General features: G+C 33.0%; 1 protein-coding gene across 3 annotated transcripts in view; it reads right to left on the reverse strand.

Moving 5' to 3' along the window:
• LOC143235233 (uncharacterized) overlaps window positions 1-8,936 on the reverse strand; it is a 44,471-nt gene extending 35,535 nt beyond the window's left edge. The window contains exon 1 of one of the 3 annotated variants that reach the window (XR_013018980.1): window positions 8,806-8,900. The gene's annotated coding sequence lies outside the window, so the exon portion shown is untranslated. Of the gene's footprint in view, window positions 1-8,805 lie in introns of all 3 variants that reach the window. The other 2 variants (XR_013018981.1, XM_076473193.1) reach the window with 2 other exon arrangements.
• Window positions 8,937-12,764: the final 3,828 nt, after the last annotated feature.

Raw genomic sequence — 12,764 nt, forward strand, 5'->3', positions numbered from 1 at the left:
TGAAACATAGCTTAGAATTGAATTCAGGTCTGTTATGAGTTTGTTGTGTCTGAATGGAACAGAAACTGAAGTAACGAACGCCGGTATACGACAACTAGCATGAATTAGCCTAGTGCTGAATATCATTTGTGAAAATTCTGCTCCGTTTTCTATAACAACAAATATCACTGATAATAATGTTCTCAGTTCAACCTCGTCTGATTCTCGTATTGTTGTAAATATAATGCAATATTATTTTTACAACCTGAGACACAAAATACAGATCAGTGCTAATCAACCCACACGTGAGGCGTTCCGATAGTAAATTATAAAAGGAGAAAAAGGTTGAACTATTATTGTATTAAGGCTAAAAAAATAAGAGATTTCTTTGAAAATTCGTTCTTCATCTTCATCTCTAGCGTCCAGGTAAAAATAGCAAAAATATAGTTTTATTACAGGAGTATTACCTTATAGTACTTACTCAAGGAAATAATAAAAATACAGAAAATACAAAACCAGGAAGTATAAGCCTCCACCGAATAAATACCGTATTTTCCGCCTAATAAGCCGAATTTCTGACCCTAAATTTTGGACCTGATTTTTGGGGGTCGGCTTATTGGCCGATCACTCCTTTCGGAAATGTCTTCTTCTTAGGAAATGTTTTTCTTTTGAAAATTACCATAGGCGGTAATTTTGTCCCATCAGCAAAGCACGTTAAGACTACAGTGAAACGTTGTTTCTGGAATTTCATTGGTTACCTAATTACAGTGAGTGGAGCCAATAACGAATGACATATTGATTCCATCTCTGTCTCAATACGACACGTTCTGCTTTACTACAGAACGCCAATGATCACACACAACATGCATGCTGACGCTGAAACGAGACTAAGAAATCATTTTGAAGAAACTTGTCACTTCTTAAAAATGGCTTCGGCTTATTGGGCGGTAATAAGCAAAAACCCTCATTTTCAGAGCTGAAAATTGGCCTCGGCTTATTCGGCGATTCGGCATATTAACCGGAAAATACGGTATACTTTTACCAATACGAATTTTGAGGTCATCAAAATACCCAATAACAAGTAAGAATTTTAAAGCTATCCTTTAGATCAACCTAACAAAAGCAGTCATATAATATATAAGTTTTAAGAAATGATGCGTCTACAACAACGTACGCAACGGTAGAAGACATTCTTTCCACCTTTAGCAATGATTAAAACGTAAGAAGTAACAAACGAACTATACAATGTTATATCGCACAATACTTACGCAGGAAGCAGTAATGTTAATAATACTTAGGAAGATGCTTCGTGTGCAAACATTTTTGGTTGTAATGATTTGTATTCGAATACACGAAGTTTATAAGATCTATAAACACTACTGTATATTTAAATTAAAGTAGCTAAGTGACCTGTCTGGACCACTCACCTAAAAGGCTAGGTAATTCGAGTTCTCAACGAAACTTATGGTTGTGCGGCTCGACATGGTCACATGGCTAAGACACTCGACTCCTAATCCGAGGGTCAGGGGTTCGAATTCCCGTCACACCAGACATGCTCGCCCTTTCAGCCGTGGGGGCGTTATAATGTGACGGTCAATCCTACTTTTCATTGGTAAAAGATTAGCCCAAGAGTTGGCGGTGGGTGGTGATGACTAGCTGCCTTCCCTCTAGTCTTACACTGCTAAAATAGGGACGGCTAGCACAGACAGCCCTCGAGTAGCTTTGCGCGAAATTCAAAACAAACTAAACTTAATGGTTGTAAAGATCATTTCGATGATTCCAAAATCAAACCTCAGAGGGTTAACTTTATTCCACAACACATGTAACCCAATGAACATCTCTAGTACGAAATACACTTTGAGCTGATTAGTCTGATCGAAAATGACAAACTGGTTAATCTATTTAGTAAGACAACACCAAAACTTAGGAATGAGGAACATTTATTAAAACACAGAGATACTATCCCCAGGTCCCTATTTGACAGAGTGACAGTATCGTTAATATAAGAGTCTATAAACAAATGAAGAAATTCACACTTAAAACCTTAGCACTACTATATGTGATGGGGCTTTGAGAGATGACATACCCATTCTCCAAATATATTTTACTTTTCTATGCGTAGTATTATCCACACACATTACGCATTTGTTGACGTCGTTCGTATATCCCTGTTCCAAGTGTCATTTTTCTATAAACGTTAATCATTATACAAATGTGAAGGTGCCAACTGATAGCACGTTTGAATTTCCTACATTTTCCATCAGTGAATTATGGAGCTCTACGTATTATAAATAAATATATCATCAACAGATGAAGAAGAGAATAGAAAACATCCTTTGTTAACAACGACATTTTTCCTTTCTTACAAGGAAATTAGTCTAATAAAAAATCTGTAGTTAATATATACAACAGGAATAACGAAATAACAAAAGGAATAACTAGATTTCTTTTACAAAAATTTACGGCATAAGTAGATGTGTCCCAGTTGTTAGCATGATTGGTCTATAAATATTCGAGAATTCAAGGTTGTTGTCCTTTCATTCACAACACATTTTGTACTATGAAGCTGCGGGTACAGTGTAATAGTGATGGTCAAATCCCACTATTATATTTTACAAGAGTAATCGAGGAGTTCGCATCCATTTATGTGAACCAGGTGCCTTTCTTTTAGTCTATTAGATAAAATTAGGGATTTCTATGTACAGATAACTCTTTGCGTAGTCCCACTTACGGACTTACAACGCTACAATTAGGAGTTTGATCCCCCTTCGTTAGACACAGCTGATGGCCCAATGTGGCTTTGCTATAATAAAACTCACATACAGTCTTACCGTAGATTTTGGTAAAATTCTGTAACAACAAAAACAACATTTCTCAGCTTTTCAAAGGACAGTTATACCATTAAATATTTTTTCAAATAACTATGCACATGTAACAGATACTGTCTTCGTACTAATTATGTTATATTTCCTCAATTGAACACTACAAATAAAGTGGTAGCCAGATGTAAAAGAAGTCAAAAAGCCACAGAGTTGATTTTGGGAAGGCCTTCAGGGTCTATGTATATTTAAGAGGAAAACTTTAATCGGGTGGCCATCATTAGTACATATAACATAAGGAAACTGTTTTATAAATATGTTGATTTTGTAAGTGATTTGCACTTTCAGCTTGCACGCTATTTTGTGTGTAGATAACTATTTTGTTGGGTATTGTAATTAGGAATTCAACAGAAAAATAAATTTTAATTGTAAGCTCTGGTACCCTCAGGTAGAGATGCTGTATGCAGAATTGTTTGTTTTCAGATAATTGGTATTTTAGAAAGCAAGGCCATTATTACCAACAAGTCAAATGCTAAAGAAACGGAAGAAAAACAACACCAAACATATTCTATACACAAACTAAAACTTTATAGAATATGTTTACACAAAATGATACAATAAAAAACTACAACATACGTAAGAATTATTTCGTGTTTGTTAATCTCGAAACAGTACAATAAGATATGCGCTTGTTAGTATCGAATCCAATTTCTGACACTCATCTATTATGTTGCGAGTGGAACATAACAATGAGAAATAACTTATATCACAAAAATCACGCTTACTATTTATAATAGAAAATATTTATTTACGTACACTATTGAAATTACTTAAATTTATAATTTAAATTACACAGTGGTTGGTTTGTTAGTTAATTATCTCTCATAATTGCTTTCATAAAGCGTTTAATTTATTTATATCTTCAAAATATCATTAGTACTAATGTTTAAGATAAAGATAAAACTTTACTTTTGGTTACGCTTCTAACTTTCAAAAGAAAGTTGTCACCCCTTGTCTATAACAGATGTTTCTGTTCTGTACCCTAACAGTTTAGCAGTAAATCGCTAAAACATTGGGTTTCGATAACTGTGATTAACAGGGCAAAGGTTGTCCCTTATGTTTCTGTTTCTGAATTAAGCACAAATCTACACAGCGGGCTATGTGTGCTGTGCCCACAGTCCGCAGATATACTGCTGTGCCACTGGGGAACAATTTATGTTTCAGAAAACTCCATATAGCAGTAATAAGTGGTATGTGAAGTTTGAAATGTTCACAACATATATTTTATTTTATTTAAGTTATTATACACTATTTCTTTGACAAATTATGTTTAATGTTATATATCCATTAATTCATTTCATTATGTTTAATATTTTGTTAGATGAGAAACAAATAACTGATAACTATTTATTATTTTTATGTTATCACTATCATATATAAATGCATAGGTTTGGGTTTGTAAAAACTGATCAGTTCTCATGTCTTAGTTATTCGCGTTTTCAGTAAAACTCTAATGATATGTGTGTTTGAATGTTAGCTTACTTACACTACACGTAAATGAAAAAAAAAAAAAAAAGATGTTTATTATAGAGTAATAGAAAGCTTAACACTCCTACGAAAAGTGGGGCCTAATAGGCCCCAGAGCAACTTGAAAGGTTATTAATATTAGGCTAATAATTTTGTATTTAAATGAAATTGCCATTTAAATCCATTAATGAATGGATTAACGAGATTCCCACTGTCCCTATCTACTATCTAGCGAAACCACAGCCAGGGGAACGGGCTTGGAGAAATCAGGACTAGAAACGTCTTTTCGTAGGAGTGTTAAATGATTGTTGAACTGAACAACTACACATTTTGTTTTAATTAGTATTCAAGTCACTAAAATTATTTAACGCAACAGTTTACTTACATACATCGCACGATTTAACATTATAAATATCATATTCATACTGTATAAAAATTTATTTGAGCTATATAAAACATTACCTGCCACTGGGATTAATAAATGAGGTTTCAGTTTCTATTCAAAATATATCGTCCAATCAAACATCTGGCATGATTTTTTTTGTGCAGTTCTTAGAAACAGTGTAATAAAATACAAGAATATTCATAATCAACGAACATACTTTCTTAAGTTTTATCTGAATCTTATCGGATACTGTAATATGATGTTAAAGTAGGTTTAACTAATGATACACAGCGTGAGTTAATAAACCATTTCCATCCGGTTTAAACATAGTTTTTTCTCAAATTAATGACTTAATCGTAATTTAAAGACTCATAAGTTTGGACGACGTTGTTAAAGTCAAAGAGAAAGACCGGCAACAAGAAGTAAAACATCTGAAAGTCCATCGTTAGAATACTTTAAAAGTTAATGGCCAGCATGTGTATTAAAATACCATGAAATGTTTTGATATTTAATGCATAATGATTGATAAGAAACCATTGTATAATTAGAACGTTGTATATATAGTTCAATTAGCCTTAGAAGTCTCCTATACTAACTCTACATATTTTAAAATATGCTGATATTGAAAAGTGCCTTGTAAATACTGATTATTTAAGAAAAATGTTATTTAAAATGAAATGCGATCTTAATACAATAACGTAGTACAAATTTTTAGACTAATGTATTTCCATAGCTCTTTTTATTTATGTTTACAGCTATGTACTCAGTTATTCATCAAACATTTATTCATGCTACTTCTTTATAAACATATCTAAACCAATTCATTTATTTCAGAGAACTTTTTAAATTACTCACTTGTTAAGTGAGCTACCAGCTAACATCACCTAACTCTCTTAAAATGAGGGTCAGATAGTTAGAGCGCTGGAGTTGCAATGTGAGGGTCGTAGAATCGAATCTCCACCCCATCAAACATGCTCGCCCTTAGAGCCGGTGCATCTCACTAATCGTTGTAAAAGAGTAGCCCAACAGCTGGTGGTGGATAATGATGAAAAGCTGCTTTCACTCTAGACTTACTATTTTAAATTAGGGAAAACTAGCACGGATAGTCTTTGCATAGCTTAATGCGCAAAAATCATAACAGAAAAACAAAAAAAAACCTTTAAAACGAGTGCTGATCGTAATGGTTAGTGTGTCTGAGTTGTGTCAAGTAAAATATATTGATATCTAAACTAGTAGTATGTGGTAGGCAAGTGGCTTTCATTCGATGAATTACAATATTTCAAAATGCCTGTTGAGAAAAAGAAACGATATTTTTTCTCCATTTTTCTGTTTATCACACTGTTAGATAAATGTATTCTTTTTTTCTTGTTTTGGGTTATTTTTCTTACGTCAATATTATAAAAGTTCAGGCTACAATTTCTAATCTGGATTTTGAACATCTATATATATATATTTGTGGTGAATAGTAGTAACATTTCTATTTTTTTAGTGGTTCCAACTCATTTTACTGTCTCTGTTTATTTCAGTCCTCAAGCTAAGATAACATTATTTAGCCATACTCAACCAAGCCATTCAGATTTGAGTAAACAAAATGAATTGTCCTACATTAAGGTAAATTGTTAAATTAACTCTACAATAATAGTTACATTTAGTGTAAGATTCAGCCTTGAGCATCAGTCACACATGTTCAGATTTAAATTATTGTTTAATAACTGATGAGATTAAACGACGACTTGCTCGTTTGCAGTCACTTTATCAAGTTTGTGAGTCTTTACGTAAACTAATAATAACGTATTTTGTGCCCCCCACTAGTACAGCGATAAGTCTATGGATTTACAACGCTAAAATCAGGGGTTCGATTTACCTCGGTAAGCACAGAAATGTGGCTTTGTTCTAAGAAAACACACACGCACACGTACATATTGTGCAATTAGAAATATCATGGAAAGAATGATTTCCAATAATGGAAAGGATGGATGCATTTAACTTTTAAATGAGTCGAGATTAAGAGCTCTTCTAAACGTTATCGATTACATTAACCTGAGCACTAAACAAATAATTATAATGATACGTCTTAGTGATGCTGGTCCCGTGATTAATGTAGTAGAATCTTTCTTAATTAGAATAATTTAACTTACTCAGTTAAACACTCACGTTTCTTTCGTTCGGAGAAAACTATCTTGACTTGCTTCTAGAAACTATTCAGAGCTCTGTACTGTAACAACATTTAATGCCCAGCATATAAATATCTCAATGTATAGAAGTACATATGTGTGTATGTTTTAAAGAAGTGTAAAGTTTTGGTTTCTCCTTACGTTTATGACTGTCGTCTGCACACGATATTTTACCTTAACCTTTATACATTACGCATATTAATCATACTGTGATTATAAAACAGGATATTGATTATTCAGTCACATTTCAGAGCTTATAAGCTGTCGTATTGTAAAGATCAGTGTTCTCCCCTTTAAACCTTGAATCCATAAATCATATTTACGGTTTTCATACAGGATGCTGCCTTGCTCTAACTGAATTGTTCTTCTAATCAAACGAAAAAAAATTGTTCCATACATTAGTGGAAAACAATATGATAAAGTAAAGTAATTTTTCGATATTTGAGCATCATATAGCCTTTATTAATTTAGCACGAAGCTACTAGATTCCGCAGACTTAATTAACCCCGTGCTATGAGGGGGTCATATATTATTAAATCAAAACTTTATTCGTAAACAGATAGGCCCGGCATCGTCAAGCGTGTTGAGGTGTTCGACTCGTAATCCGAGGGTCGCGGGTTCGAATCTCGGTCGCACCAAACATGCTCGCCCTTTCAGCCGTGGGGGCGTCATAAAGTGACGGTCAATCCCACTATTTGTTGGTAAAAAAGTAGCTCAAGAGTTGGCGATGTGTGATGATAACTAGCTGCTTTCCCTCTAGTATTACATTGCCAAATTAGGGACGGCTAGTGCTGATAGCCCTCGAGTAGCTTTGCGCGAATTTCAAAACAAACATAAACAGATACAAATCATAAAGTAATCGATTAGTTGTAACCGTTTTCGATATTAGTTACAAAAGGAGTAAACCCTCAAATTTAGGAATATATTTTTAAATGAAGGTTTTTCAGGTCGTTATGGGTTTATTTAAAGATTAGATAAGGCACGACCAAAACACATAAATACGATTTAAAAAGGAGGTCTTCATTGGAATTCCTCAAACAGCAGAATAATGTGTACTTCATCAATCACGTGTATTTTTTCCATAAACATAATATCTTTAAATATCAACCCCTTGCAAGCAATCCGCTTCATTATTTTTAGAAACAAAAAACATGGTTGGTTTGGTTTTTGGAATTTCGCACAAAGCTACTCGAGGGCTATCTGTGCTAGCCGTCCCTAATTTTGCAGTGTAAGACTAGAGGGAAGGCAGCTAATTATCACCACACATCGCCAACTCTTGAGCTACTTTTTTACCAACAAATAGTGGGATTGACCGTAACATTATAATGCCCCCACGGCTGGGAGGGCGAGCATGTTTGTCGCGACGCGGGCGCGAACCCGCGACCCTCGGATTATGAGTCGCACGCCTTACGCGCTTGGCCATGCCAGGCCAGAAACAAAAAACACGTAATGATATTCCTCGCACTTTTCTGTATTTGAAGAAACTTTTTTAAATTATACTCTACACTGTTTGTTGCTTCAAGAGCATAAACACTGTGCCAAGTTTTAATCAAAATCCGTTCAAACTATGACATTAGAAAATATATCAGAGAGGGTATGAGATTTGTACACATGATTAATCTAAATTTCAAATGATTACCATTAAAGATAGATCGTATAATATTAATGCTAACGAATGGGCATAAGTAATCCACTTTTGCTTAAATAGAAACCTGAAGATATGGGTGTGAAGCTGAATGACTGGTGATTAAAAGATGATATGTTTTCTATATCCTTAATACATTAATATACCTCGAATCTGATGTTGTTAAGTGCACCATTTTCACACTTGCACAGAAATCATTTAGAGAAAGACACAAATATTTAAGACAATCTGTTCTTGCATACACTAAAGAAACAATGATCAAACGGTCATATTTACGACAAAATAAACTGTTTTTCTGTGCAAGAACAGTGGTAAACAAAGTGGGCTATTGAACTGGACAACAATAGGCACACTCTACCAAAAGATGTTCGAATGAAATCAAATACTCCCACCGGAAATACTGGTTCCGTTCTCTCTGGTTTTCGCTGGACATAAACGACTGGTATATAGCTCAGTGGAGAATGATTGAAAGCTAAGTTGACACAGTCTGTCTGAAACATTATTGAATTCAGTAGATTAAACATATAAACAAAATGTGCTTGTTTATTTAGTGTTTTTTTCTAGTCTTGACCAGTCAGTTCAAAGCTACTTTTAGATAAACAATCTGTATGCCCATGGGAAAGCTGAGTTATCAAACTAAAAATGATACATTTTGTTTTGCTAAGAACAAAAAAGACCTATAAAAATATAGAGACAACCCAAAATTGATGGTAATAAAAAAAATGCTGTTTTCCTAAGTTTAACGCAGTTAAAAGTAGTTTATAAGAATTTGGTTTTGTTGTTATCCAGAACTGAACAATGAGCTATCCGAACCATGTTTCTAAAATAGATAACATGAAAATGCGTTCGAATATCATAGAACTAGAGCTATAGAAGAGTAGAGTTGTATATGTAAAAATAAAATTTTACTCTCTCTATTTTCCTCTTTACTTAAATTTAAATTTACATGTACCATATTTGACTTGCTGAATAAGAACCTTAGCATGCTTAACAAACACTCAACATGTAATAATAATAACTCACACAACTGAAAGTAAGTAAAGTATTATAATACATAACACCTTCAAGTATAATTGAAGAATTAAAGAAATAACTGTTACGCATTATGCTTTATTATGCTACGTACATTACGTATTACGATTTCAGATAACCGGAAATTTTAATTTTAATTTAAGAGTTAAATGAATGTCAATATGTATTAAAATTACGATAGTTGTCAACATGATTGATACACACAGTGTTCTTTCTTAACACAAATATATTTTAATATGCAAATAACAACACAATTTATAACATCGGTTATTGCATATAAGTGTTACAAATAATGGTTTATATACAAGAGGTTTACAAACTAACAAACGATACTGAGTCTTTTATCTGGCCTGAAACTGAATCTTTTATCGACGTTTCACGGAGAGCGAATTAATTCTGTGTTGATGCACAGATACACTTCTCATTACGGCTAGCCAGCTTGAAGCGTAAGTTTTTCACTGACATAAATATCTAATGTCATCGTAGAAATACTAACGTACAAAGTTAATTCATAGTGTTTAACTGTTTGTAATGTTCGAAATATGTAAACATTACTCGTCAAATATCTGTAGTTTTCCGACTAAAAAGCGTTGATCATAATTATAGGTTTTTAGGTTTATAGTACACAGACTGTAGGAGATCAGTGGTATTATTAAGCTGTCTCTCCGCGTATTGGTTGATAAACTTGAAGGCGAGGTCTTAGAAAGTTCAATTGGCAAAAATATCAGTAATCGCTAGTATTTTACATTCTTCACACATTGTTGATTCTTACACTTGAGAATCTTCTACAAATTTAAAGAACAGACGGGATTTTCGCTATACACATTTAACAGTATAAGTTACATGCATTTCTAAATATGTATTAAATTGAAACAAACGTAGATAGTGAAATTAATACATAATAGTAAATCCTTTGCATATTGCTCAAGCACAGATATGCTTGATATGCCAGCATCTTCTAACACACTGAGTTAATGAAAATGCAATGAAATGTTCTGTTCCTGTTCCCATATATGCTGGTCAAGTTGACCATGAATATTAGAATTAAATGATTACAATGCTGGAAGCTAATATATAATTATTTCCTAAGTGTGTATGAAATTGATGAACCATTTGATAAATGAATTTTCTACTATTTACGTTATTAGTGTCAGAAATGGTTCACTCGATGAATGGTTGCAGTGCACCGTGTAATTTATGTGGAATTATCTAGTTAAGCCAATGCCTTATGCTTACCTGAAATATTAGTAAAACTGTGTCACGAATCAGCGTTCAGTTCGACCACGTCTTTAGTGTTCTTATAAAAGTTTTCTTTAAAGTTGGAACTAAGTTAAAACATTAACGTAAATAAGCAAATGAAACTGTGTTGGAAGAATGTTTTGTGTAGTTGTAAATAGTAATTTGTAATTCACTACCTTGTTAAAGTTAACTGTTTTTTTTTTAAATATTGTTAATTTACCATTTTAAAGTTGCTAATTTTTCCATACCAAAGAGACATATAATTTTTGCATCATTATATTAAATTTAACATCAGTTAATACTGTTAAGTCCATGATGAACATTAGTTTCTTAAACATCCAGTAAATGGTACCGTTGTGCTTGTAATATTAGGTGAAGAACTAAGCCTTTTCAGACGATTTGTGAATTATTGTACTTTTCGTGTAGAAAAAGTGCATATGTACAGTAGCTTTCTGCAGGTAACATAAAGTCAGCTTTCGTATTATTTCTCTCTATGCAAACATTACTGGTTTCGTATAGAACTTTGTTTTAATTTACGTAAACTAGTTTCTTCTGGGGTGAGATGATTTATGACGTAGCTGCTCAATTGTTTGTCGAATGTTCACAAGAAATCGTGTTAGTTGTTTTACATCAACTTTCTATTGTGGTTTGTTACATCCTGTAGTGACGACTGTATAGAATGCCGCTAACTCGAAGAATCGTCTTCTAAGTAAATAATATTCAAGTTATTTCAGTCCATTTTTATATACTTTTTTTCCAATGTAACCTTTGTTATTTGATCTCAGATTAAGATGATGCCTATTTTACTGACCAATAGTGTATTATGGTTAAGAGCTAGTTGATCATCCATTATTAATTTAAAAGCACTTTTTCGACTTACAACTAACATAAAACACATTAAAACTGTCGTTTGAAAATAATTATCAGGTATTTGCTATTATTGCAAATGAAGCTATTTGTGTTATATTTGTCTCTACAGTTTGCTAACTTCTTACTTTACTTTGTTTGTTTAACACTAGGTACAAGTGCGCTCTTAATACGAAATTAACGTGGATTCTTAACGTGAAGCGTTTCAACTTGTGTCTGCTTGAACTTTATTATTTAACTCAACATTCTATCAGCTACTTTCTGTAATAAGTAGTTGGGTGTATGCAACGTAATTCCCTTTAATCATCTAGTTGCATGCAATAGGGCAAGCAACTGTTGCAATCCAGCACCCAAGAATGTATCAACACAAATATTTATGTTACGTATCATAATTTATCTCGAACGAGTATCCTGTTTATTATTTGTTTGTTTGTAATTAAGTACAAAGCCACACGATGTGCTGCTACCTGTGTTCTGCTCAACACCGATGTCGAATTACACTGGTGGCTTTAGTTATTATGTTACGTAACAAGGTATTAACATTTCAAATAGCCATAAATTTTTGTTTTAATCTAGAAGTTAAATGAATGTCAGTATGTATCAAAGTTATGATATTTGCAAAAGGATTAATATATACATTTTTCTTTCTCAACAGAGATATAGTTAATATACAAACAACAAACAATTTATAATAACGGTTATTACAAATAGTTATTAAAATATTGGTTTATATACAAGAGTTTTAAAAAAACTTTTAAACTATACTGAGTCTTCTATCTGGTCCAAGTCCATGATGATCACATTAAGTCTGGGTTGATACTGTTACATTTCGCTTAAGCTAACTAGCTTGTTGTCCTCACGCCGTTCATAAGCTGGCTTTTTTCCAAATAACATATTTAGTGTCCTCGTAGAAATACTAACGTCTGAAGTTAATTTACTGAAGTTGAATAGTTTGTAATGTACGAAATCTATAAACTTTTCTGGTCAAGTTCTTTAGTTTTCCGATTAATAAGCATTAACTACAATTATAACTTCTGAGATTTATAGTATGCTGACTGTGGCAACCAAAAATATTCTGTTCTGTATCTCGACGCATC

This window comes from Tachypleus tridentatus, chromosome 12 (assembly GCF_004210375.1).
Source record: "Tachypleus tridentatus isolate NWPU-2018 chromosome 12, ASM421037v1, whole genome shotgun sequence".
NCBI classification, from domain to species: Eukaryota; Metazoa; Arthropoda; class Merostomata; order Xiphosura; family Limulidae; genus Tachypleus; species Tachypleus tridentatus.